This window comes from Bubalus bubalis, chromosome 2 (assembly GCF_019923935.1).
Source record: "Bubalus bubalis isolate 160015118507 breed Murrah chromosome 2, NDDB_SH_1, whole genome shotgun sequence".
NCBI lineage: Eukaryota > Metazoa > Chordata > Mammalia > Artiodactyla > Bovidae > Bubalus > Bubalus bubalis.
The window spans coordinates 31,653,857-31,680,759 of NC_059158.1; the positions used below are offsets into that span (position 1 = coordinate 31,653,857).

Sequence of the window (26,903 nt, forward strand, 5' to 3'; positions counted from 1 at the left end):
TCAATCCTTGGGTTGGAAGATCCCCTGGAGAAGGAAATGGCAACCCACTCCAGTATTCTTGCCTAGGAAATCCCATGACAGAGAAGCTGGCAGGCTACAGTCCATGGGGTCTCAAAGAGTTGAACAGGACTGAACAACTAAGACTAACACTTTCTTTCACTGGTCAAGAAGTTTCTTGTTAGCTAAACAAAGGCATTTTAGCTTAATGCTCAGGCAGGGGAGGCAGGGTTCCCCCAGACAGGCCATTATGTATACTTTAAATCTTAGGCAACAACCCATTAGTGATTCAGTTCAGTTCAGTCGCTCAGTCGTGTCTGACTCTTTGCAACCCCATGAATCGCAGCACGCCAGGCCTCCCTGTCCATCACCAACTCCCAGAGTTCACTCAGACTCACGTCCATCGAGTCAGTGATGCCATCCAACCATCTCATCCTCTGGCTTCCCCTTCTCCTCCTGCCCTCAATCCCTCCCAGCATCAGAGTCTTTTCCAATGAGTCAACTCTTCGCATGAGGTGGCCAAAGTACTGGAGTTTCAGCTTTAGCATCATTCCCTCCAAAGAACTCCCAGGGCTGATCTCCTTCAGAATGGACTGGTTGGATCTCCTTGCAGTCCAAGGGACTCTCAAGAGTCTTCTCCAACACCACAGTTCAAAAGCATCAATTCTTCGGCACTCAGCCTTCTTCACAGTCCAACTCTCACATTCATACATGACCACAGGAAAAACCATAGCCTTGACTAGATGGACCCTTTGTTGGCAAAGTAATGTCTCTGCTTTTGAATATGCTATCTAGGTTGGTCATAACTTTCCTTCCAAGGAGTAAGCATCTTTTAATTTCATGGCTGCAGTCACCATCTGCAGTGATTTTGGAGCCCCCCAAAATAAAGTCTGACACTGTTTCCACTGTTTCCCCATCTATTTCCCATGAAGTGATGGGACTGGATGCCGTGATCTTCGTTTTCTGGATGTTGAGCTTTAAGCCAACTTTTTCACTCTCCACTTTCACTTTCATCAAGAGGCGTTTGAGTTCCTCTTCACTTTCTGCCATAAGGGTGGTGTCATCTGCATATCTGAGGTTATTGATATTTCTCCAGGCAATCTTGATTCCAGCTGTGTTTCTTCCAGTCCAGCGTTTCTCATGATGTACTCTGCATAGAAGTTAAATAGGCAGGGTGATAATATACAGCCTTGACGTACTCCTTTTCCTATTTGGAACCAGTCTGTTGTTCCATGTCCAGTTCTAACTGTTGCTAGCTTGTAGCAAAAGCAATAGCTTTCTCTGTCTACTCCATGTATCCATCGGGTATTGCAGTACCTCCAGGAATGTTGCACCTCCTCTGGGGAAAGAAGAAAAAGTAATAGAAGACAAAATTTAAAGTAAAAGCAGCAGATCCAATGTGGAGTCACATTTGTTCTTCCCAATTACACTAGCAGATAACGGGTTTTGAAAGAAAGGATAAGAGAGGGAACAGAAGGGACCAAGGCCCTTGGGATTCCAGTTTCTGTGCTAGACTCAGCATAGATCATACCCTTTGATCCTAAGAACAACACAGTAAGTTGCATATTATTTTCCCCCTTCTACAGATGAAGCTGGGACTCAGAGAGTTTAGGTAAGTTGCATGCCTAAGGAGGGGTCCAGAGCACTCCACTCTTTGCGACTCCATGGGGCCCACCAGGCTCCTCTGTCCATGGGATTCTCCAGGCAAGAATACTGGAGTGGGTTGTCATTTCCATATTCAGAAAGCCTCCCAGCTTCACTCCATGCAAGCAGCAACCATTCCTAATATTCTGAGAATAAAGATTTATTGCTTTGGGATAAATACCAGACTCTTAGGCTGTACCATGAAGTAATTTTTCCGGACTTGACTCCAGATTCTCCAGATAATCCAGGCAAGGTCAGGGAAGGGTTAGAACTTGAGAAGAGGACAAATGATGGGGGAAGAGCCCCACTGATGACCACAAATTCTTTTGTAATTGGTCCCCATTTCACCTGGCTTGATCCTAAAAGAATGTGCCCAGGTACTTTCCCTTAATGGGCTCCATGGGGCTAATGTAGAGAATTCTCTTTCGGATGGAGTCCTTTGGCTCAACCTCAGGTGGTGCAGTGGTAAAGAACTCGCCTGCCAATGCAGGAGATACAGGAGACTCGAGTTGAGTCCCTGGGTGGGGAAGAGCTCCTGGAGTAGGAAATAGCAAGGCACTCCAGTATTATTGCCTGGAGAATCCCATGGACGAGGAGCCTGGCGGGCTACAGTCCGTGGGGTTGCGAAGAGTCGGACACGATTGAGCACGCACGCGTGCACGCTAGTTTGCTGCCATCATTTCTCTGCAGGTCAATTTCCCATCGGTAAAACCACAGTTCTGCATTCATGAGATAAGCTCAGAGATCCCATCCAGTCCTGACTTTCTCTGACTCTGTGCCTCTGCATAGGTAACACCTTGGGAGAAAAGAAATTTATCACCAAAGAATACCATGTGGGTTTGGCATGACTTTATCTTGCTGGCTAGGAATCACAGATAAAGCATTGCCAACAGCTACATTTATGCCAACCAGATGGGAGGCAACACCCCTCTGGAATTCTGACCTGATACTTGAAACCAGAGCAGAGGAGCGCCCCAGTATGATGTGTTGCCAAGGGACACATTGCTTTCGTGGATAAGGTTTCCTGGTTCTTAGATCTCAGCCATGTCCCGCAACAGGGCATGGCGAGGTGGCTGTGGATTCCATGACAACACACAGCCAGGCATTGCCAAGGACAACTCTTTGCGGCATGAAAGCTTTGCCTGCTGCTGGTGATAACGTGACTTTGTTTTCCTGAAGTAGCCTGGGTGGGGGCAGCCAGCCCTGCCTGTCCTCTACATCACCTGATGATGGGAATGTTATACAGCCCTTCCTCATCAAGCTTTATTTAAAAATAAGAAGCTGTATTCATGAAATCACTTCCAGAATTTATGTTAACAACAGTTTACGCATTAAATTCTGCAAACATGCTGTTTACCTGCCCAGTTTCATTTAGAGCAATGATGCCCAAACTATAGCCCCAACCAGCAACATCAGCATGTCTGGAGATTGTCAGAAATGACAATTTGTAGGCCCCACTCCAGACCTCCTAAATCAGAAACTCTGGAGTGGATCCCAGGGACCTCTGTTGTAAGAAGGCCTCCTGGGGAAAAGAACCTGATGCTGGGAAAGATTGAGGGCAGAAGGAGAAGGAGGTGGCAGAGGATGAGATGATTGGATGGCATCACTGACTCAATGGACATGAGTTTGAGCAAGCTCTGGAAGATAGTGAAGGACAAGGAAGTCTGGTGAGCTACTGTCCATGAGGTCACAAAGAGTTGGACACGACTTAGCGACTGAACAACAAATTCGGGGACTCTGAGGCGCACTCAAATTTGGGAACCACTGACTTAGAGAACTCCGAGAGGGAATGTTCCAGGCTGAGGGCAGGAGATTAGGATCTGAATAAACCTTGCCCTGTTCAGGAGGTTAGCGTGGGAGTTTTCTGTTTCATTTTCTTGTCGACACTTCCATGAGCCTCAGGAATCAATTCAGTATTGGTACTGGTGTGAACAGGTGTTAGTGCTGGATGGCCATATTCCGCACAACAATCCATAACTGTTAAGAAAGAAAAAGGGGGTTGAGGCCTGGCTCCAACACTTACTGTGTTAACTTGGTTCCATTACCAAACACCACTTACTTCATCTGCAAGCAAAGGATAACCACTCTTTGCAAAGTTGTTGTTAGGAGTTCACGAGAGAAACATGAAAACTCTCAGCATGCTGTCTGGTGTTTGGTAAACCTTCAACAAATATTGGCTATTACTAACATTTATAATGCTGATGCTAATAAAGCAGCGTGAATTCTATATGAAATCGTCACTGCCCCCAAAGCAGTACACATAGGAGATAGCTACAATCTTTAGGGACCAGAGACAAGGGTTCATATCTCAGTCCTGGTACTCACCACATTGGATAGGCGGTCAGTATCAATAGCTTTTCTCCAATTATTTGTTTAAAATGGGAAAGATGACAATCACCTATTGTAAGTAAATGAAAGCAGCTTATTTAATTCCTGAATGCTATAGGAAGGAGGTCAATACATTTTCTTTTGTCTTCTTCCTTTTCATTCGGAAAATAAACCCAATTTTCAAGGGTATGAAGGTCAGTGTGCCAGAGATTTAGTTAAGTAGAGCATTCATATTGGAGTATTCAATCGAGGTAGCTTTGAAAATACCTGTTTAAAGCTGAGAAGAAAGGCTATGGCCAGTTATGAAGGAGAAAGGGACCCTGGATGTATATTTCTCTTTCTTGTTCATTATCCTGTAGAAAAGTTTAAGGATCCTGACAATTAGGAAGAAAAATAGCCCAGGCCAAAGAAGGCTTTTACAAGGAAGACTCCTGAAGACTCACTAACCAAAAGAAATGTTGAGTTATATTTCCCTTGTTAATTAAAAAAAATAGACTTTAAGCATATAAAAAGCATTACCACAACTTCTGCTTAGGGCATCTCCAAATGAACAGGATACTCAGGTTCCTCAATTACAATCCCTTGCCAGTGCATCTCCCTTGGCCTTTTGTTTTTCACTTAAAGAAGACTGGCCACAGGGCTCAGATGTCTTTTTCTGGCCTCTCTTCCTTTCTGCTTCCCACTCCCCGCCAATGCGTATACATTTTCCTCATCCTGTTGTTGCAGGTGCTGGGAGTGGTTATGTAATACAGTCATAGACATTTGGCGTGTCTAACGGAACCGAAGTGTACGTTTCCAGTACAAAGCATAAGAAATAAAGGAGGTGTGGCTATAAGACAGTAAGATTGAGTCTTCGATTCCAAAAATGAAATCTTAACTTTTATTTATTTGAGGAAGTTGAGTATGATGACTAGAAGTATGGAATCTGGTCTCTGAGTTTACACTATGCTTCTTTTTAAAAACAAAAACAAAAACAAACTTATTTGGTCACACGAGGTCTTAGTTGAGGCATGTGGGATCTAGTTCCCTGACCAGGAACTGAACCTGGGCCCCCTGCATTGGAAGCACAGAATCTTAACCACTGGACCACCAGGGAAGTCCCAGTACTGCAGCTCTTGCACTTAGCTCTGTGTCCTCTGGCAAGTGATTTTCATTCCTTTAAGGCCTCGGTGTGCTCAATGGTAAAATTGAAGCAGTGATAGTATCTGCCTACAGGGTTGTTATGGGAATTCAATGAAATAACACATGAAGCAAAATTCCTGGAACATAGTATGTACTCCATAAATATTAGCTATAATTACTTTCAGGGCTTCCCAGTTATGCTTAGTTTCTCAGTTGTGTCCAACTCTTTGTGACCTCATGGACTGTAACCTGCCAGGCTCCTCTGTCCATGGGGATTCCCCAGGCAAGAATACTGGAGTGGGTTCCTATACCCTCCTCCAAGGGATCTTCCCAACCCAGGGATCGAACCCAGATTGAGCCACCAAGGAAGCCCAAGAACACTGGAATGGGTAGCTGGGGAACTTCCCAATCTAGGAATTGAACCAGGGTCTCCTGAATAACAGGTGGATTCTTTACCAGCTGAGCTACCCAGAAAGCCCAAAGGGGACGCTACAGCTGCATGGGCCTGGAATCTAACTCCAGCCTCCCATGTGGCAGGTGATTCAGTGGTAAAGAATCTACCTGCCAAGCAGGAGGCACAAGTTTGATCCTTACATCAGGAAAATCTCCTGGAGAAGAAAATGGCAACCCACTCCAGTATTCTTGCCTGGGAAATCGCATAGACAGAGGAACCTGGAGGGCTACAGTCAATGGGGTCACAAAAGAGTCAAACACAACTCTTAGTTGCTAACGGCAATTGCTGTTAGCTCTTATTTAATACAAATATAAATGTTCATAAGATAGAATATAAAAATTCCTTTCTATATTTTATTTTTGACTCCCCAGTACCCTGGGCCCTTGCACCTCTCTGGCCCCTCACCTATAAGATATTACCATTGCTTTTGGAATACATCTTTCAAGCTTTAGTCTTCCACCCCAAAGGGATCCACTTGATATATGTATGTATTCTCTCTTGTCAGCTTATGTTTATTTCAAGAATTCACAGAAGAAATTTGGAAAATTTCTATGAGACTGACCAGGCATGAAATACAGAGTGAATGGATTAAAAATTGCCTTGTTCTACATGGCTGCTTATATCCACAAAAAAGGGTCTGGATGAATGTTATTTTCTCAAAAAATTCATACCTTTCTCAAAGCTGCTGGTATTGTCATGACAGCAAATATTCAGAAGATTGTACTGGTGGCCCTGAAGGGGGCTGGAATGATAATTCTGTGTACACACACACCTTTTCTCTCCCATCTTCCTGCCAGCGAATTCATCTTTTTATTTGCTAATTTAAAAGCTTTTCACAGCATTGTAAATCAACTCTGCTTAATAAAATACATTGTTTTTAAGCATTTAATAATTGAGTTATGTTCTGAGTTACTCATACATTTATAAATTTATTTAACATATTCTGAATTCCTATTATGCCCCAGCAATGATGTGCTGAGAAGGATGGAAAGGAAGTTGAACACACAACATATACCCTTAAGGGTTTACATTTTCCTAAATGAGCCAAGAAATGCTAAAAAAAAGATTAAACAATCGTAAAATTAAAAATAAACCCATGCTGTAATTCCTGGTTTCGGTTACCAGAAATTGGTTGTGTATACATATGGGTGTGAGTGTGCATTCATGAGTGTGTGTGGTGTGTATTACATTTGGCTGATAAGAGGAAAGATCAGCTTTGCCTTTTTTTTTTCAGAGAACTTTTATGCTATGTTAAAATTTCCTACAGGAAAACCAGGTGATCAGATAAAAACTAAACAAATATTTAATTGATTACGCAGATGTCAAAAACACAGAGAAGAAACCACCAGAAGACTGACTTATATTTTCTCAGTGTGTGTGTGTTAATTGCTCAGTTGTACCTGACTCTTTGGGACCTCATGGGCTGTAGACCGCCAGACTCCTCTGTCCATGGAATTCTCCAGGTGAGAATACTGGTGTGGTTTGCAATTTTCTTCTGCAGGGGATCTTTTTGACCCAGGAATGGAAGCCAAGTCTCCTGCGTTGCACGCAGATTCTTTACCATCTGAGCATTTTCTTGGTACTAACCTACTAATTCATAAACTAGCCTTAAGCCATTGTTTGTACACAGACATCTCATTCTTCATGCAATTTGAATAATGGGCCTCACTCTGGCCTAAACAGTTGTTTGTTTGTTTTCAAATTTTATTTGTTTATTTATGGCTGTGTTGGGTCTTTGTTTCTGCGCACGGGCTTTCTTTAGTTTCGGCCAGCAAACTGCTTGTTGCGGTGGCTTCTCTTGCTGTGGAGCCCGGGCTCTAGGCACACGGACTTCAGTGGCTGTGGCTCATAGGCTTAGTTGCCCCACAGCATGTGGGATCTTCCTGGACCAGGGACTGATCCTGTGTCCCCTGCCTTGGCAGGTGGATTCTCAATCACTGGACCACCAAAGAAGTCACTGGCCAAAAGAATTTTGTCTTCTGTATTATCCATGTGTAAATCTGGAGTAAGAAGAAAGTAGCTCTGAATGCGGGGAAAAAAATATGGCTGGAGGAGATGAGGAAAGTAAAGCTCATCCATCGAATGTGACTATTTATTCACCTCAACCCACCAGGATCCAGAGCCACTCACATCTCCCTGTTTTTTTTTTTTTTTTTTTCCTTTAAGCACACACATCAACACTTCAAGCTGCATTTTGGTATTTTCCCATCTCAGTTCTCTCCATTGTTCGCCAAGCCCTTCTGGACTAGGCAAAACGAAACGTATTTCCTTCTTGCTGATTGTTTGGTCTGCAGACCTGTGTGTGTGTGTGTGTGTGTGTGTGTGTGTGTGTGTGTGCACTGCCCAGCTGGTAGGTAGACAGATTTCCCCCACACCCTTGGGCTTTGAATGGAGCAGAAAGGTGGAGATTGTTTTTTAACTTAGCAATAACAATGATGTTATGAAAATAATTGAGACAATACCTAAGGCAACATCAAAAACAACTAATGTAGATATGACACATAGCAGCTGTGACTGTCATTAAAGACAAGGCCGAAGACAATTCTTTTAGGTCCTCAGACCAAAAATCATTGAGGCAGATTTTGTGTATAAGGGAAAGTGGGAAGTGATATCTTATTTCCCCAAGTAGGATATCCCAGGTCTATTTCTGTATTTTTACAGTCTTTTTTTCAGATGCTATGATATTTTCTGCTTGGTGTACATGTATGTATACCTGTATTTATTTTAAAATGCTGTGACTTATCCTTTCAATCAATCATTATTTTGAAGGAAAATAAACTTGTGTTTTATATTTTATTTTGTTTCATTTTATCTATTTGTTTTCCTCTGCAACAAATGGCAAAACCAGAAATAGTCCCAGGTGAATGACCGTGAAACTGTCGGGGGAGTGTGTAACTTCCTCTGTTCTGTCTCATTGCAAGAAAAATTTGGAGCGATGGATGGACCGGTGTTACAGCCTTTGGATGGACCAGTGTTATAGCTCCATGTTACAGCTCAATTTTATTTAGAAAGTAAAAGAAAATACATCCTTGAGGCATGAGGGCATGCCAACCCAAAAGATGCAAAGAGAAGAGAGGCCCCTCGCCCAATTTTGGTTCTTCTTTTTATATGTTTTTTTTTTTCCTCCCCCTGGGCCTGCCCTGTGTAAATTGGGCTAGCCAGGAGTGCTGTTTGTTTTACCCGAGGTCCTCTCTCGGGGCCCTCAGACCTTTCTTTGTTCTATTTTTGAGGGCTTTTCCCTTCCTTATCATTTAGCCACCGCCATTCTGGACTCCTTTTTCCTATTCTAACTACCTAACATTCTCCCCTCAAGAGATGGGAGGCTCAGTTCTTTGGGAATAGGGGCATCGAAGTCTTTCTGGCTACTTCCTGCTGAACTGGGACGGCAAGGGGCATTGGGCCTCCCCCCTTGCTAGTCTCAAGCCTCAGAGTCCTTATAGCGGTGTCCACCTAAGGGTGAGCGATATTTTCCATGGTCAGTCTTAGTTTTGTATATCCTTGTTGAATTGGCACTGCATGTTGTAGCTTGTTGACCTGGGCAGCGACAAAATGGGTTAGACAATTGATAATACAGGGCAATCATAAGCAGCATCAATATGGTGATAACAAGGACTGGTAGGGGCATTAGCCAACTCCAAATTCCCCATTGTCAGGAGAATCCCCCAAAGAGAGATTATAGCCACCCCAAGAACTCTCCAGCTCATTCTTTGAGATCCTATAGGGTCTGAATGTTTTTCTTGAGGACTGTGAGACTTTCTTTAACTTAGCTAGAGGTATTTACACAGAAACAACACGTCTCATTCAAGATGGCTCAAGTCACTCCTTGTTCAGGGATCAAGATATCTATCTCCTGTCTGTTTTGGAGAACAACCCCTGCCAAGCTGTGCTGGTTCTTTAGAGCTGTCCTGAGAAATCTTATCCCCAGAAATTTAATTTTGGGGTTGTTCATTAGAATGACACTCATTTGTAGTTCTGAATAGGTATCTGAGATTTCCCAGGGGCTCACTGGTGTATTGAATACCCTTTTCTGTTCTCTTCCACAGCTTGACTCGTGAGTAATGAATCCAGGAGTCATATCCTGGTACCTTGACTGCTGTGGGGGTAGAAAGTATTATAGGGTAGGGGCCCTTCCATGTGGGTGGCCCAATTTTGGCTTCTCTTTTTATGTTTTTTCTCCTCCCCCTGGGCCTGCCCTATGTAAATTGGGCTAGCCAGGAGTGCTCTTTGTTTTACCTGAGGTCCTCTCTCTGGTCCTCAGACCTTCCTTTGTTCTATTTTCATGGGTTTTTCCCTTCCTTATCTTTTAGCCTCTGCCATTCTGGGCTCCTTTTTCCTATTCTAACTACCTAACAGAATCAATGAAGATTAGGCCTGGGAACCTTGATGTCTCTGGAGGTGCCTCCTTTAGGTATCGATCCTGCTATTCTAATGACTTGAATAGCAATGCAATGTGCCTTTTGAGTATGAGAGTTGGATGGGAAGCAAGTGGTCAAGCTACAAAGTAAATAGAAGAAAAGAAAGATAATTGTGACTCTGGGTCCATAAGGTGGCAGATGCCTGTGTCTCTATCTTAATACTGCATTCTGAGATCTGTTTATGGCCTGAAAGGTACAGGATCTATGGAAAGAGATGAATTCCTTGTGGTTGCCCTACTTCTACGGCTCCAGCTAGATTAAACTCCCATTTATTTTATAAGTTTCTAGACTGGAACATGCTGGGGCACTTTGAGTTTTCAGGAGGCAGAGGATACCCTTGTCACACATGGTAGTTTAGTCTTTATATGGCTCCTTCTGTGACCAGATTCCTAGTGCTTTGAGTGTACGAACACACAGCTCATGCATCTCTATAGCCCCAGCCTTGCACATATTCTATGAGCTTTGTTCAATGAAAGAAGGAATGAAGAATAGATTGAATAGGCAGAGAAACTTCTTACTGAGAAATTCTCTTCTCTCTACAACTGACTTTGTGAAGTGACTTTCTATTCGTCGACTTTGTAAACATGGCCCCAAGACCTGGTTTGGGGCTAAAGGTGATCAGAAAAATGGAGAAACTTCTATTATTCTATAAGAAAATCAGAACTTAGATTGGGGAATAAAAAATACATTTCATGGAAACTAAATTTATGGACAATTGGAAAAAATCATTAAAGCATAAGGATGTAAATATATCACTGGTTAGCTGAAAGATCTTTCTCTCTCTCTCACACACACACATATCCACAGAGTTTAAAAGATGTACAAGGACTGTGTGTGTACATATGTGCGCTAAGTCATTTCGGTTATGTCTGACTCTTTGCGACCCTATCCGCAAAGGCTCTTCTGTCTGTGGGGATTCTGTCCATGGGCAAGAATACTGAATCAGGTTGCCATGCCCTCCTCCAGGGATCTTCCCAACCCAAGGTTTGAACCTGCCTTTCTTATGTCTCCTGTATTGGCAGGCGTGTTCTTTACCTCTAGCACTACCCTGTCTTCTATACAAGGACAATGCTCTACAAATTTCCGCAAGTCCTAAGTAAGTTTCAAAACATTTTTAGTGAGCTTCACACTCCTCCATCATGTTGTACTGGATTTAATTTAACCAGCACCATCCCCCCCAACTTGGGGGCCTTTGTAGTAAAGAATTAATCTCACCCAAAGAGAGGTCTGGTCTCTGACCTTGGCTGCGGGGAAGTATTCTTTTGGCCATTGAAATGTCCTGCCTGATAAGAGAGTCTTTGTTTACCTTGGGGTCTTGTGCCAAACCGGACAGTCTAACAGTGTAATTTATGATGGGGTCCTTTGGCTACACAGCACCTGTTCCATCTGCAGAGGAGCTGGAGATTAAGCAGGATACACAACACGGTGATACAGGGAGTCACTCAAGTCTACAAGATTGAACCCGGTAGACACTGGGACAGCCAAGGACCAGGAGGCCTTCTTTGGGTGGCAATACTCTAGGTATAATGTCACACACTGTTTTGAGGGGACTTCACACTGTCCATGACTCTACAGAGAGAGGCCAAATGGAAGCTCCGCCTCTAGAATTTTCCTGGGACTCTACCCTATCACATCTGTCCTTGGCTGATTTTAACCTGTAGTCATTCTTTGTAATAGACCATAACTATGAGTATAATAACTTACATTGAGTTCCATGAACCCTTCTGCTGGATAATCAAGTCAGGGGGTGACCTTGACAACCAACTTCAACTCTGCAGTTGGCATCAGACGTGAGGGTGGTTTTGTGGACTATACTTCCTAATTGTACTCCCTCCAGCAGACAGCGGAGGACAGGGAAGCCTGATGTGCTGCAATTCTTGGGGTCACAAAGAGTCAAACATGTCTTAGTGACTGAACAACAACCACAACTCCCTAACTTCACCAGAGCTTTACTATTTCCCTTTGTACTAAGTAGTCAAAGATTTTTAAGTGAAACGTGAGTTTAACATTTTGTAGACTAAAAAAGATTACCTTAAGTATACATCATTTGTAATATGCATTAGAAAGGATAAATGTGTTAAGGTATGGCTCTTAGAATTAAGAAAATAAAGCAAGATGTTTTGGCTTTTTGTAATATATAATAAAATAGTAATATATAGAATGCCAATGGGTATGGATCTTTGATCATTTCCTCATATTGGGTTTGTAAAGGTAGAAGTAATGGGTTGAAAGACCTGGACATCAAGCTTGAAGGATGTGGAGCTTTGAAAGTGTAGCACAAGATGGGGAAGGAGGGGAAAAGCCTTCCAGGTGGGTCAATGAGAGGAGGCCAATGAACGGAGGCAAGGAGGCCAGGAGAAAATGTATTTCATCACACTCTTCCATTTGGATAATTAGACCTTTTTTTTTTTTTTGCACTAACATTATGAAAGAGAAAAAGCTTATTCAAATGAATTTTCCATTGAAATGACTTATATTTCCCTACTTAATGGGAAAAGAATAAAAATGTCATCAGCAGACTGTATTCTTCTTGGAGGTTGCAACCCTGAGTTCCAAAAAGAGACAGTTGGAATTACATTTGGAACCAAGGTCAGGTTTAAAGTATGCCTACTTTGTGCTCCTGAGTATCCAGGGAGAAATTCATTCTCTTCTTAAGCATTTGAGTTGCTTAACCAAGTCTCATCAGAAGGCTGTCTCCTCTCCAGTTTTCATGCTTAGCTCTAACTTGCTTTTTTGCTATATTTCAAAGGGATTGAGAAGTGATAGCTACGTGACAGCTGTGTGCAGACTGCAAGAGCATTGTGTAAGAGAGTGACTTAGCCCTGTAGTTCTCCATTTGCAGAGGAGTGACAGCTTGATTCAAATACTGGCTCCATCACTTACTCTGTGGCTGACTTTGGCCAAATACTTAACCTCTTCAAGCCTCCATTAAAATGTACCTATTCACACCAACTATGCCAATGGTACATAGCTGAATCAGTTTAATTGTTAAATGTTCTATGAACACCTATTTGGCTAGGCTAAGGGCACAAGTAGAGATGCAGATGGAATGTGAGGCATAGGGAGCCTTCTCTAATCTAACTGGGAGATTGCCAGACTCTTCTTATTTCCAGAAACTATGCTAATGCCTCCACCTAGGGTGGAAGACTTTGGTAGTGAGTACAAGCAAGTCATGACCTTTTCCGATCTTCAACACCAAACAGGATCCTCCTCTTATATTCCCTGTCTCAGAAAATGTCCCCATCACTGATCTTCTCGGTCTTTCGCCACCCTTGGCATTGTCTTGGTTCCTTCAACTTCTCACCGTGCCCTCTATCAACCAGTCTACTAGAAAATCCTTTCTGCCTCTTAAGTATTTCTGCCTCGTCTTTCTCCTCACAGCACCCACTAATTCAGAGAAGAACCCTGGAAACAAAAGTACCAAGCCTGGCATAGTTTAAGCCCCAGGCTTTCAAGGCCATGTCTGGGGATCACTGGAAGTCCCCACAGTGGTCAAGGACTGAAGAAGCATTCAAGGTTGTAATGTTCTCACTTTGCTTCATTGCCCTTTTCAGGCATGCTATACTGTTGTTTCTGCAAATATTTTGTATTATATCAGGACTGTGTGATGAAGTCATGTATAAACCATACAAGCTAATAATTGACTGTAGGCATTTAAGATTTTTCACTTTATATTTAAAATTATATACCATGCTGTTTAAAATTCCTTTCCCCTCAAACTAGGAATGTTTGTGTAAAGAAAAAATAGCTTTTCTTTCCAAATTTTTACAAAGTTCCCAGTAGACCTGTGAATCTATTCTTTTATATTTTAACCTTTCTGAGACTGACATGTATGTGAAAAATTAATTTAGTGTTGATTGAAACCATATTTCCTGATGGCTTGGGTAAATATTTGCCTTAAAGTTTCAGAAAGATAGGAGCAAAGTGTTGAAATAAAGGTATCATTTGTCTTCAATGTGAATTGCCCTAGTAAATCTCAAAATGTTTGCTTTCTTGAGGGAGGGACTTGTCAGTTTCGTCAAGCAACCCACATCTCATCAGGAGTTGTCTGTACTTTTGGGTCAAATAAGAGCACTGGAGAAAATAGCTACATTAGTGAAACAAGAATGATATCTATGAAGAATGAATTAATTACCCTCCATTAATAACTTTTCATATTTACGGCTTTGCAAAACGATTAGCTTCAGGGAAAGCAATTACTTCCACTTTTCCCAGGCTCAAGTTTTGTTCTTTCCTTTCTCCTTCCAGAGGACAGAATGTCCCTCAGCATGGAAGCAAGCAGACCAGGTAGCCAAGATATCTTGGCAGATTCTGGTTGAAACAAACAGGAACAAACGTGCTTGGAGAGTTTCTCTTGTTTGATGTTATGGTTCCGGCTGAGATTTTTCAAACCAGAAGTTTTGAAAACAAGTGTGTTCCACAGTCTCCCACCTCTGAGAAGCAGTTATTTATTCCTTTTGGTACAGGTGTTTTTATTCCCATAAAAACTGAGATCTTTTTCTGAATCAGCAACTAGATTGGTTATCCTTGTATCGAAACTACAGTGAGGAGCCAACTGACATGGGTCAAAGTGGCCATTATTTAAAAGTCTACAAACAACAGATGTAGAAAACAAGTTTATGGTTATCAGGGGGAAAGGGGAGGGGCAAGATGAATTGGGAGATTGAAACTGACATATACTCAGTAGTGTACATAAAATAGATAACAAACAAGAACCTATGTTTTGATCTCAACTTAATGTTCTATAATGACCTATATGAGAATAGAATCTAATAGAATTTAGAATAGAATAGAATCTAAAAGAGTGGATATATGTATAACTGATTCACTTTGTTGTACAGCAGAAACTAACACAACATTGTAAATCAACTCCAAAAAAATTAATTTAAAAAAAGTCTACCAGAAAAATAAAAAAAGTCTACAAATAACAAATGCTGGAGAAGGTGTGGAGAAAATGGAACCCTTGTACACTGTTGGTGGGAATGTAAACTGGTCTGCCACTACGGAAATAGTATGAAAGCTCCTTTAAAAAGTACAAATAGAGTTGCCATATGATCCCGCAACTACACTCTTGGGCATATGTCCAGAGAAAACTCTAATTTGAAAAGATGCATGCTCTTGCAATATCTATACAGATCTAAAGAACCAAGGAATCCTGTTAGAGTAAATCAGTAATATGTAATTTGTTTCTCCCCTCCCCTCTCTTTTTGTAATGCCAAAGGAAAGGCAACTCCATGTCATTTATTTCTGCTTTCTGATGCTTCCTAGCCCTTTCAGCGACCCTAACACAATAGACTAAAAAGAGTTTGTCTACACATCTGAAATCTGAATCATTACTCACACAATGGGAAGCTGTTAATAAAAATTATACTTAACTCCTCAAAGGACGTTCTATTAGAGCCATACATTTCTCAATGTTCAAGACAAAGAAAAAATATTTAATGAAAAATTCAGCCTGAAAAGATGTTAAAATTGGCTCATCTAGAAGAGCAGGCTTCCATCAATCCCTGTTTAAGTGTATTCAGCAAATTTTTAGTGATGTTGTCTGTATATAGGGGATCATATTAGGAATATGGAGGAGATAAGAATAGAGAGATCAAGACTTTGACTACAAGAAGCTCATAGTTTATAAGGGGAAAGAGACAAGGAATCAACCAACAGCAAAACAAGAAGAACGTTCTTCCCAGAGGAGACCAGGATATTCTGAGAGGGAGGTATCCTTTGGTTGGGAGGACCAGCTAAAGCTTCATGAAAGAGGAAAAAAACTGATATTGATTTTGAAGGATGGATAAGATATCTGCAAAGGAAAATCCGGGAGAATGAATGTGTACAGCAAGCGGCTTGACTTGAGCATGAGAGAGCCATGCTCTCTCATGGGAGAAGGGCATCCAACTTAGAAGCCTATTTAAAAGTCTGGACATGCTGTAATGATGGCCCAAACTGAGGAAGTGTTGCTGCTGCTGCTGCTGCTAAGTCGATTCAGTCATGTCCGACTCTGTGCAACCCCATAGACGGCAGCCCATCAGGCTCCCCCGTCCCTGGGATTCTCCAGGCAAGAACACTGGAGTGGGTTGCCATTTCCTTCTCCAGTGCATGAAAGTGAAAAGTGAAAAGTGAAAGTGAAGTTGCTCAGTCGTGTCCAACTCTTCGCGACCTCATGGACTGCAGCCCACCAGGCTCCTCCGTCCATGGGATTTTCCAGGCAAGAGTACTGGAGTGGGATGCCATCGCCTTCTCCGAAGGAAGTATTAGTAGAGCCCAAAAATGGAGGACCAATAGAAGAGACATTGCTAAGATAAGACCGTGGGACTGACAGATGACATTAATCATGGGGTAAAGGAGGGGAATGAGTGTCCAGCCCGAGAGACTGAAGGAACGACTTCAGAAGGCTAAATGTGGAGAAAATGGCTTCATTAACACATTCGAAATAGGCTGAAATTCCAATATGGCAGGCAGAATAGTTTTAAAGGAGAGCATTTTGTCTTTGTGAATGAATAAACTACCCCTGAAAAGCTTGTAACTTTTGCCTTAGTCCTTCTTAATAATTTGAATGGTATGATAAAATAGCCTTGTCTTCCAACATATTTATTTACAGATATAAATAGTAGACTGGGTCCTAAAAGCACCCAATTAGAGATGTCCTTTAAATTATTTTCCTTTTTAAATTCATGGGCATCTTTGTATGAAAGTTCTGGGCATTTTAATAAAAACAGAGCCTATGCCTTCTAACTAGGCAACTGATTTTTATTTTAAATTCAGAGTATTTTGACACTATTGGTCCAAGTTTCATAATCCACCTTCAAGATCAGCTTTGGCCAATGAAATTATTTGTGACTGTAAACCCCTGCTGCTACTGCTGCTGCTAAGTTGCTTCAGTCATGTCCGACTCTGTACGACCCCATAGATGATAGCCCACCAGGCTCCCCCGTCCCTGGGATTCTCCAGGCAAGAACAATGGAGTGGGTTGCCATTTCCTTCTCCAATGCATGAGAGTGAAAAGTGAAAGTGAAGTCACTCAGTCATGTCCGACTCCTCATGACCCCATGGACTACAGCCTACCAGGCTCCTCCATTCATGAGACTTTCCTAGACTCTCAGTAAAGGAACCAAAATGATATACACAGAAAAAATAGCATTTATTAGAACTGGAAAATAAAGGCTGAATAAATGGAAAACAATTCACAGTATTTAATCACTAAAATAGCCCATTGGGCACTGGGTGATATTATTAAAGGAATAATATTATGTTCAATGTTTATCCAAGCATAATGATGCTTTTGTGGCAATAACAGAATAGTATTTACAGAAAACATTGGCAAATTTCTAGGTTAAGCAGGAATGATTTCGAAATTTGATGCTAAAGTGGCCAAACACAGATAAAATCACAGATTAAAAAATAATGAAACACATGGTCAGTATCTAGAATGGAAAAATTTTAAAGGGATTTTAAATCAAGAGTCCTAAGATAAGAATACTGCCACTGCTAAGTCACTTCCATCATGTCTGACTCTGTGCGACCCCATAGATGGCAGCCCACCAGGCTCCTCCATCCCTGGGATTCTCCAGGCAAGAACACTGGAGTGGGTTGCCATTTCCTTCTCCAGTGCATGAAAGTGAAAAGTGAAAGTGAAGTCGCTCAGTCATGTCTGACTCTTTGCGACCCCATGGACTGCAGCCCACCAGGCTCCTCCGTCCATGGGATTTGCCAGGCAAGAGTACTGGAGTGGGGTGCCATTGCCTTCTCAAGATAAGAATACTTAATACATAAAAGTTTTAAGTATGCATATATCAAGTCAACTGAATTGTATTAGTAATAAAAGTCTACTTGTATGCCTACATTTATTATACAAATTATTAAAAACTGCTAGATGAAGAAATAAAGAGGTGAACATTTACAAACGTTTTGTAGGCTTTTGCATTCTTTGTAAAGCTAAGAGTTTTGGCTTATATGAAAAGCTGGCAAAAACAAAACTTTTCATTTTAGGCATTGATTTAAAGTTTGCTAAGAATTTTGCTCAGATGAAGGAAAAACACATAAACCAGAAATGAACTCAACATACTTTAAATTTGTTACCAAGAGACAAGATTTCAACTTGAAGATAGTAATGGCATCCTATGGACAAATGTAAAGATTACTGTATCTGAAACATTGAATAAACCAATGTAAAATTCAAGCTTGCAACCATCATTAAACATGTCATGGCAATGTTAACTGAACACTAGTAAAGCAGTAAAATTTAATTTAGACAAGATGTCAATGTATAGCAGATTTAAGTCAAACAACAGAGGTTCAAATATACACCAACTATGGTCTTCAGCAGAAAATTAAAATTCATTTTGAATGTGAGTTTCCCATGCTATTTTGTTACTTGGAATGAACTTTATTTGGTATGAACATTTAAGCAAAACCTTGTAGAAAGAAAAGATTAGAGTTCAACCATTTCATTTTAAAAGGGTTAAGGATTTTTTTTAAGGAAAATATATTTTTATGAATCAAACAAAACTGCATATAATCTGCACAGTAAAGTGATATTCCAATAAAGTATTAAAACAAGGAAACAAAAATGTGTACATGAATGTAAAGAAGATTCATGTACAAATAATCCCCAAACACAATTGGTAAGGATGATTTTTAGTTTTTTATGGATTGGTGTGTTCTCTATTAGAGATTTGGGCAAATGCAACAACACAGTGCTATTTTCAACTTTCTTGTTACTAATGCTGCATTAAAAACTTCAAAAAAAAAGAGGAAATTTTAAAACATCATACATGTCTAAATTTTGCTTTAAGAAATGGTTAAAATCACAATATGTGACAGCAATTTATATGATAAAACATCTCACAGAATTTCTATGATAATGTTAATTTATCATATGTGATTTTATTATTTGAACAAAACATATAAATTCTTGGTTATTTCTCAATCTAAATATGTAAGACATTTATTGGGAATTCTAGTTGTCCCTTCCCCATAAATTTTCCAAATTTAAATCAATATATAAAACTACCTAGATGGGAATGCAAACTGGTACAGCCACTATGGAGAGCAGTGTGGAAATTCCTTAAAAAACTGGAAATAGAACTGCTATATGACCCAGCAATCCCACTCCTGGGCATACACCCTGAGTAAACCATAATTGAAGGAGACACATGTACCCCAATGTTCATTGCAGCACTATTTACAATAGCTGGGACTTGGAAGCAACCTAGATGTCCATCGGCAGATGAATGGATAAGGAAGTTGTGGGGCATATACACGATGGAATATTATTCAGCTATAAAAAGGAATGCATTTAAGTCAGTCCTAATGAGGTGGATGAATCTGCAGCCTATTATACAGAGGGAAGTAAGTTAGAAAGAGAAAGACAAATACTGTATATTAACGCATATAAATATAAATATATGGAATTTAGAGAGATGGTAACAACGACCCTATATGCAAGACAGCAAAAGAGAACCAGACGTAAAGAACAGACTTTTGGACTCTGTGGGAGAAGGCGAGAATGGGATGATTTGAGAGAATAGCACTGAAACACGTATATTACCATATGTGAGATAGACGACAAGTGCAAGTTTGATGCATGAAGCAGGGCACCCAAAGCCAGTGCTCTGGGACAACCCAGAGGGATATGCTGGGGAGGAGATGGGAGGGGGATTCAGGATAGGGGGACACTTGTACACCTGTGGCTGGCTGATTCATGTTGATGTATGGAAAAATCCATAACAATATTGTAAAGTGATTATCTTCCAATTAAAATAAATAAATAAATTAGAAAAATAAAGCTATCTAGAAATGATAATGACCCAAGAAAGATTGTCTGAGTTGAATTATTATTAATGTAACAAAATCTTGATAACAACATAACTTGCGATTTTGTTGCAGTTAAGACAAGAAAAATAGTTTTTATGAAATAAATACATAATTGGAAAGCTGCATATATCTTTATTTTATGAAGCATCCAAACTTTATTGAGTGGTCAAGAGAACACCCAGAAGTGGATAATAATAACTTTGAGCCATCTTTGATACTTTGCTGGTTTATCACTCATTTAAAAACCACTGCTTAGTATATATTTTTAATATTATCATGATGACTAGAATTATCTCCCCAAAATGTTCATCTCCCTCCTCTGTTTAGACCAGTTTCTTTCAAACTTCAGTGTTCAATATTTAAATCTTTTTTATCCAAAATATTTAAATTTCTGCATAATTTTATTACTAAAATTGTACTTATTTTTTGTGCTTATTTTTCTTTGCATAAGGACAATTACATAGCTTGCATGGTTGGTTTCAGGAAGCCACTGGTTCATTTATTTCTTTTCTTAATTTATTTATGCAGTATTTACTATGAGAATCAAAAAGTAACTCTGTATTTATAAAGTAGAGCTAAGTGTCCATGAGTAAGTTACACAATCTCTCTGAGCTTTAATTTTCTAGCAAAGATGAAAGGCCTCATATCCACCTTTCAGAATTATTATTAGAATTGAATGAAATGTCTTTCAAACTAGTATGGTATCTGGTACATTATAAGTACTCAGTGCGTATGTGCTAAGTTGCTTAAAAAGCCATGTCTGACTCTTTGTGACCCTATGGACTGTAGCTCACCCGCCCCTCTGTCCATGGGCTTCTCCAGGCAAGAATACTGGAGTAGGTTTCCATGTCCTCTTCCGGGGGATCTTCCCAATCCAGGGATAGAACCAATGTCTCTAATGTCTCCTGCACTGGTAGACAGATTCTTTACCACTAGAACCACCTGGGAAGCCCAAGTATTCAGTAAATGGTAAAAATTTTTATTGTTGTTAATTTTAGAAATTTTGTCTTTGTTAAATGTACATTCTGCCTTCCCAAATAAATAACTATTTATTTTTGGAGTAGAACATTTTTGGTGACTTCTAAACTACCTTATCCTCATTTCTACCCTATTTCCATCAGATATGGAAATATGAGGGGAACAATTGAAATAATATATATATATTTTTGGATGTAAGAGTTGGACTATAAAGAAAGCCGAGGGCTGAAGAATTGATGTTTTTGAACTGTCGTGTTGGAAAAGACTCTTGAGAGTCCCTTGGACTGCAAGGAGATCCAACCAGTCTGTCCTAAGGGAAATTAGTCCTGAATACTCAGTGGAAGGACTGATGTTGAAGCTGAAATTCCAATACTTTGGCCACCTGATACGAAGAGCTGACTCATTTGAAAAGACCCCGATGCTGGGAAAGATTGAGGGCAGGAGAAGAAAGGGACGACAGAGGATGAGATGGTTGGATGGCATCACTGACTCAATGGACATGGGTGTGGGTGGTATCCGGGAGTTGGTGATGGACAGGGAGGCCTGGTGTGCTGCAGTTCATGAAGTCGCAAAGAGTTGGACACGACTGAGTGACTGAACTGAGCTGAATCATTTTTTTCCAAATGACATTAAATTTATATTCAAACTTGCAGTGAGGTTAACATTCTGAGGTTAAAGTGTTTCTAAACTTAAATAGTTATGAAATTACTTAATTGCTCAGACTGTGAGCTTCTTGGTTCTTCATCCTTAGGAACAAAACCTGACTTGGAGAGACCCTGGGTTGGAATTGTCACATCTTGGGTGGTGTTGGCAGATTTTTCTCCCTAAGGTAGCTGGGGATGATTAGGGACAAAGCTTGTTAAATGAAGAAGATTCTTTGTGATTCTCAGTGAGGAATCAGGAACATGTTTCTATAAATTCCAGCTGATGTGAAGAATTAAGAGCTGAGAACATTGCCATTTCTGTGAGAAGAAATGACAGCTTATTGAGGCAGACAGATGGAAGTTATCCCCTGGGAATGCACTGAATCACTAGCTTTGGGGCCATTTCAACAATGATAAACCAGAGGAAGTGCTTTCAATTCAGGGCTGCCCACGCCCTGGTGTGAGGGTTCAGTGCAGGGAATCCCTGATGGCTACTTAGTTTTCCTCCCTTTCTCATTCCAGAACTCAAAGGACATGAGGGTACTGAGACCTCAGTATTCTGTCTTTACAGAATACATTTTTTCCTTGTAATCTTGGCCCTAGTAAGAGGCAGTGTATTGTGGAAATCGTACAGAACTCTTAAGACCTAGTGAATTTTTTTGTGTACTTTCTATCTCACAGCTTTGGATTATCTGCAACTGTGAAAATGAGGCTTTCTAAGTCTTCCTAGTCTTTGATAGAAACCATTGTCCCTTCTCTTTATCCATCCTAAAAGCCATATGTCCTCATGCTTTTTCTTTCTCTTATTCATTTATTTATTCAAACAAGTATGTGACATACAGGAAGATACAAAGCTGTTTAAAAGATGCAGCCAACGGATTCATGTCAATGTATGGCAAAACCAATACAATATAGTAAAGTAATCAGCCTCCAAAAAAAAAAAAACAAACCCACAAAGACTGTCAAAATATTCCGACTTTTTAAATGGTCAATCCATCAATAAATTTACTAATAGGAAAAAAAAAGATACAGCCAAGATGCTTACAATATAGAATAAAAGATAAGCCAGGAATATGCCAGGAAGCTACCATATACACTCGTGAGGAAAAAAAAGAAAATGTTACTGTTTAAATTGAGAAAAGTACAGCATCCTTCTAAGGAAGTAGCATAAACAGGGAAGCTTATTTCAGAAGGTACTTCATTTGGGTCATTTTGGAGGTTGAAGCTGAAACTTGCTGGGCATTTGGATGTGAGAGTGCAAAACAAGAAGAGAGATGAGTTGCTTTGCATCATGCGGATGAGAAGAATTAGAAATTGATGTGGCAGTGAGAGCATGGGAGGAGGCAGATGTCAGAGGCTCTGGAAAGGAAGGAGAGCCCAGGCATATGAGATAAAGACTTTAGGAGAACACCATCCAGGAAAATTCCCTGTGGGGGGTACAGAGGGAGTTTACGACAGTAATTCCAATGATCAGTGCAAGTTGTTTTCTCGATTTTGATGTAATTACCCTCTTCCTTTTTGCAGACTGTCAGCAAAGAAATCTGTTCCCCAGTAGCCTCAAAGCTAATGAGGCTTTGGGGAAATGAAGTCTTTAGGGTTCAAAGGCAGGAACCAAGTGCTATATCCTGGCAACAAGCCATTTTATGCTGCTTCCAGTGTAGCCTCCAGTGAAGACAGCTCACAGGAACTCAATTCCTTCCCCCACCTCCTTCTTTGAGGATCCCAGAGGAACAGAGGGTGGGAAGCCTGGTGAAGGATTTCCCACAATACATTGGACGGAAACTCCTGCCATTCCTTTGGTTATCGTATAGGAAAGGCTGAAATCATCCCAGAAGATTGTGTGTTGAAAGAATCAAATAGGCTAATATGTCAAGGACTTGGCATATAGTAAACTCTCAGTGGGTTTTGGGTGTCATTATTTTTATTATTATTTGAATATCTGGATTATGAAATCATAAATAGATAATATACAAGACCAAAAAGAGTTATAAACCATTAGAGTACAAACAATATGTATTCTAGAATTTTATTCATGGGAGAGCTTACCTCTGGGATCATTTATCAGAGAAAGGCTTCTGGAAGAGCTAGATTTCTTGCTGTATGAATGGACTTATATGAGACTGAAGGATGACCCCACCTGATGCTCCATTGGCAGGGAAAAGCTCAAGGAGGATAGAGATCAGGGTCTTGAGTGTAGGGTTGCAGAAATCCTAGAGAACATTGCAGAGGAAGGAGTGAAAGCATGAGCCAGATGCCAGTGATCAAGGAACAGCGGAAGAGCAAGGGCGTGATGGCTAAGTACAAGGAGGATGGAGTGGGGAGGGAAGGGGAAGGACTTGTGCCTGAACGTACGGGGCGGGGCAGGTGTGGTGACCAGAATAGGACACCCATCTTCTGAGAAGGGAGAAGGCTTTAAACCCAGAGCCACATTGTGTACGCTGGTGGAGTGCAGAGATGTCTCAGGGTGACAATCTAGGATGCAGAGACCGAGGAAGCCCTGCATCACCAGGGGCTGTAACAGCATCACAGTACCTTCTCCTGGACTGAGTGGCTTCCCTCTCACATCTGTAAAGAGATACGGTCTTTGTTTATTTACTTTTACATCTGAGATGTTGACTCGCAAGGCTGGATGTGAGTCTGAGACTCACCTACCTCTCATCCGTTATCCACTAGGAAAGTCAGAGTTCAGAGAAATTTAGGACACACTTTACAAAGCCGCAGTTTCTTCCTCTATCACTACAATAAGAAAAATTCTTCAACCCACACTAGTTTGCTGCTAAAATTCCATCAATCAAACCAACCAAACAAAACAGGATTTATGCTCAGAGGCAGAATACTTAAGTTTAGTTTTTAAAAACAAGGTTCTCCTTACATCATTCAAATAAATTATTTCTTCTTAAACTTCCTAAGGTACGTATATTTTTAGTCTTTGGGAAGTTTTTAGATGTGTTCATGGGGGTTTTGCTGGTTCTCTGGTGAAGTGTACCAAAGAGTAGGTGGAGTAGATGATGCTGAGCTATCAGTAAACATGCGGGTCGCTGTGTACCTGACGGGCCCCTGAGGACGCAAGGTTTCATTTCACATGGAAAGAGTGAGTGAATCTGAGATCCAGCCACAGATAGTAATGCCATTCCATCAAGGACTGAAGACAATGATCATTTTCCCAGAGTTCTTTTCCTGATTTTTTTTTTTCTATCACAGTTGCAGGTGAAGGATATGAAAAGAATGTGTCTAATCTATGACTCAACATATCTCTATTTTTTAAAATAATATTTTAGTGACTTTGATCTTTTCTTTTTAAAAAGATAAACTATAGAGAAAAACCAGCATCTCTATGACATGCCAGACAAATTTAAAGTATTAATATTTTGCCATTTTTCTTTTTTACACCAAAGACATAGAACAAAATGTAAAATTTTATATTGTCTGCTTAGTCCTGTTCCATATTTTCCTTTGCCTGGATTGTATTGTGCATTTTTTCAGTATATATCATTGTGCATAATTTTTGAAACTGGCTTTTTTTCACCTGGCCTTTTTTTTTTTTTAAGTTAAAAAAATTATCCATCCATGTTGACATTTAGAGATCTGGTTTACTATTCCTGTAATAATATTAAAATATTTTTATTCATTTCCCTATTGATAGACATATATGCTTCTTCAGATTTTAACTATTAATAATAGTAATGAAACTGAACACCAGTATTTTCTCCTTGTATATACAGGCAAGCATTTCTCTCAGATATACAGTAGTCAGTGGAATTTTGAACTCTCCTAGACACACCAGATTGCCCTCACAAGTGATTTAACACTTACTGGTATGAATTTCTAATTCCCCTCAAAATGCTCAGAAGTATATGAGAATTCCTAGTTTTCCAAAACACCTGGATTTATGTCTTCCTTCTTCCCTTCCTTCCCCTATCCCCCACCTCTTTCTTTTATTTTTTCTTTCTCTCTTCTTTCCTCCCCTTTCTCTTTTCTTTCTTTCTTCCTTTCTCTCTCTCTCTCCCTCCCTCCCTCCAGCTCTTTCTGTTTTTCTCTCCCCTCTCTTTATCTTCCCTCCCTCCTTCCTTCTTCTGTCCCTCCCTATCTCTTTATCTTTCTGTCTTAATTTTTCCTAACACCTTTATTTTCCATGGGAGCATATGACTGTGGTCTTATTTAAGGCAAACATTCACTTTCCAAGAACAACCCTACTGATCTTTCTTATATGTGTTCTCTCCTTGACAGTGTTGATATTATGGAACACACACTTCCTCTTTACCCCTCAGTGACACAATGAAAGTCATAGAACTCCTAAGTAGTCCCCTCTCAGCGTTCCATCTTCAATGACAAATGTGATATTAGTATTTGACAATGACTTAAAAAAGGCTAATGGAACATGACTAATCTCACCTCCAGTGTAGGTAGAAGCCAAAGCTGGTTGGACTGACTTTCTATTCAGGAGACTTTTTTGAGCTCATGCAGAAGGAGCCCTGTGTTTCCAGGAAGTGATCTCTGAGTATCCAGCAGATCACACCTGTTCTGTTACTTGCCATGATTGTTTGTGTCTCCCAAATCAGGAACCATTCTTCCCAGGAAAACATCCAAACTTCCACATTGAGCTCTTAGGTGTGTTCTTCTTTTCCTTCAAAAAATGGAATCAATGACAAATTAACTCAAAAGTGAAAAACAAAATAAAACATAAAAGCCTTTATGTAGACCTGCTTATCTGGCACTAAGAGCTTTAGGGAGCAGACTAGATTGATTGCCTAGAACATTCCATAAAGATAAATCATGTTATGTCTTTAATATTAAAAAACCTAAACTAAAAACACAACAGGTATCAAAATTAAAGAAAAAACAAACCACACAAATATACTGATAGCAAGATATTTCTGAATGGTTGTATGTATGATTGCAGTCTCTGAAAATAGTGTGTTAAAAATTGTCAAATACCTGAAATATATGGCCTTTGCTTTTCAAGGTCATCTTGCCTCCAAGTAACTAGTTTCATTAGGTCCAGGCATCAGTGCTTTTCCCTTGCCCAGAAAACCCGCATCCAGTTATGTTTTGTAATATCTCACTTTGAGCTTTCCAAAATTCTGCCCTTCCTGGAGCTCTGTACCCTCCTAATGGTTCCACTGAAGCAGTTTTGTCATTTACTATCATAGTCAACTTCATTCATGCTTCATTCATACTCAACTTCATGCTTCATTCTTCCTCTGTTTTTATTTTACATACTCAGGGAACATACAAAATTAAGCAAAATATTGAAGAAAACAGAGTTCTGCCCCTGTAAATTCCTAACATGACTTACTTCCCTGATTATCACCTGACTTTTGTTAAAAGATCATTTTCAAAAGGTGAACTCGTCAGTCTCATACAAATATAAAGCACATGACAAAGGTTTTATTTAGCTCATCTATTAATGAAGGGATAGTAAGACCTTAAAGCTCTTTCAAAAACAGATCTCAAGAGTAAGCCTATTAGTGCAGGCAAATCAGGAACACTAAACTGAATTGGGTCATAGAT

The 26,903-nt window shown here is 40.3% G+C and overlaps 1 long non-coding RNA gene and 1 other non-coding gene across 2 annotated transcripts; both read right to left on the reverse strand.

Moving 5' to 3' along the window:
* Positions 1-4,992: 4,992 nt before the first annotated feature.
* On the reverse strand, positions 4,993-5,065 carry TRNAG-UCC. Its single transcript has one exon. It is a non-coding gene; the product is annotated as a tRNA-Gly (tRNA).
* Positions 5,066-23,404: 18,339 nt separating this feature from the next.
* LOC123328406 lies at positions 23,405-26,010 on the reverse strand. Its single transcript, XR_006543213.2, has 2 exons — positions 25,785-26,010; positions 23,405-23,957 (listed from the first exon to the last, which is right to left on the reverse strand). It is a non-coding gene; the product is annotated as an uncharacterized LOC123328406 (long non-coding RNA).
* Positions 26,011-26,903: the final 893 nt, after the last annotated feature.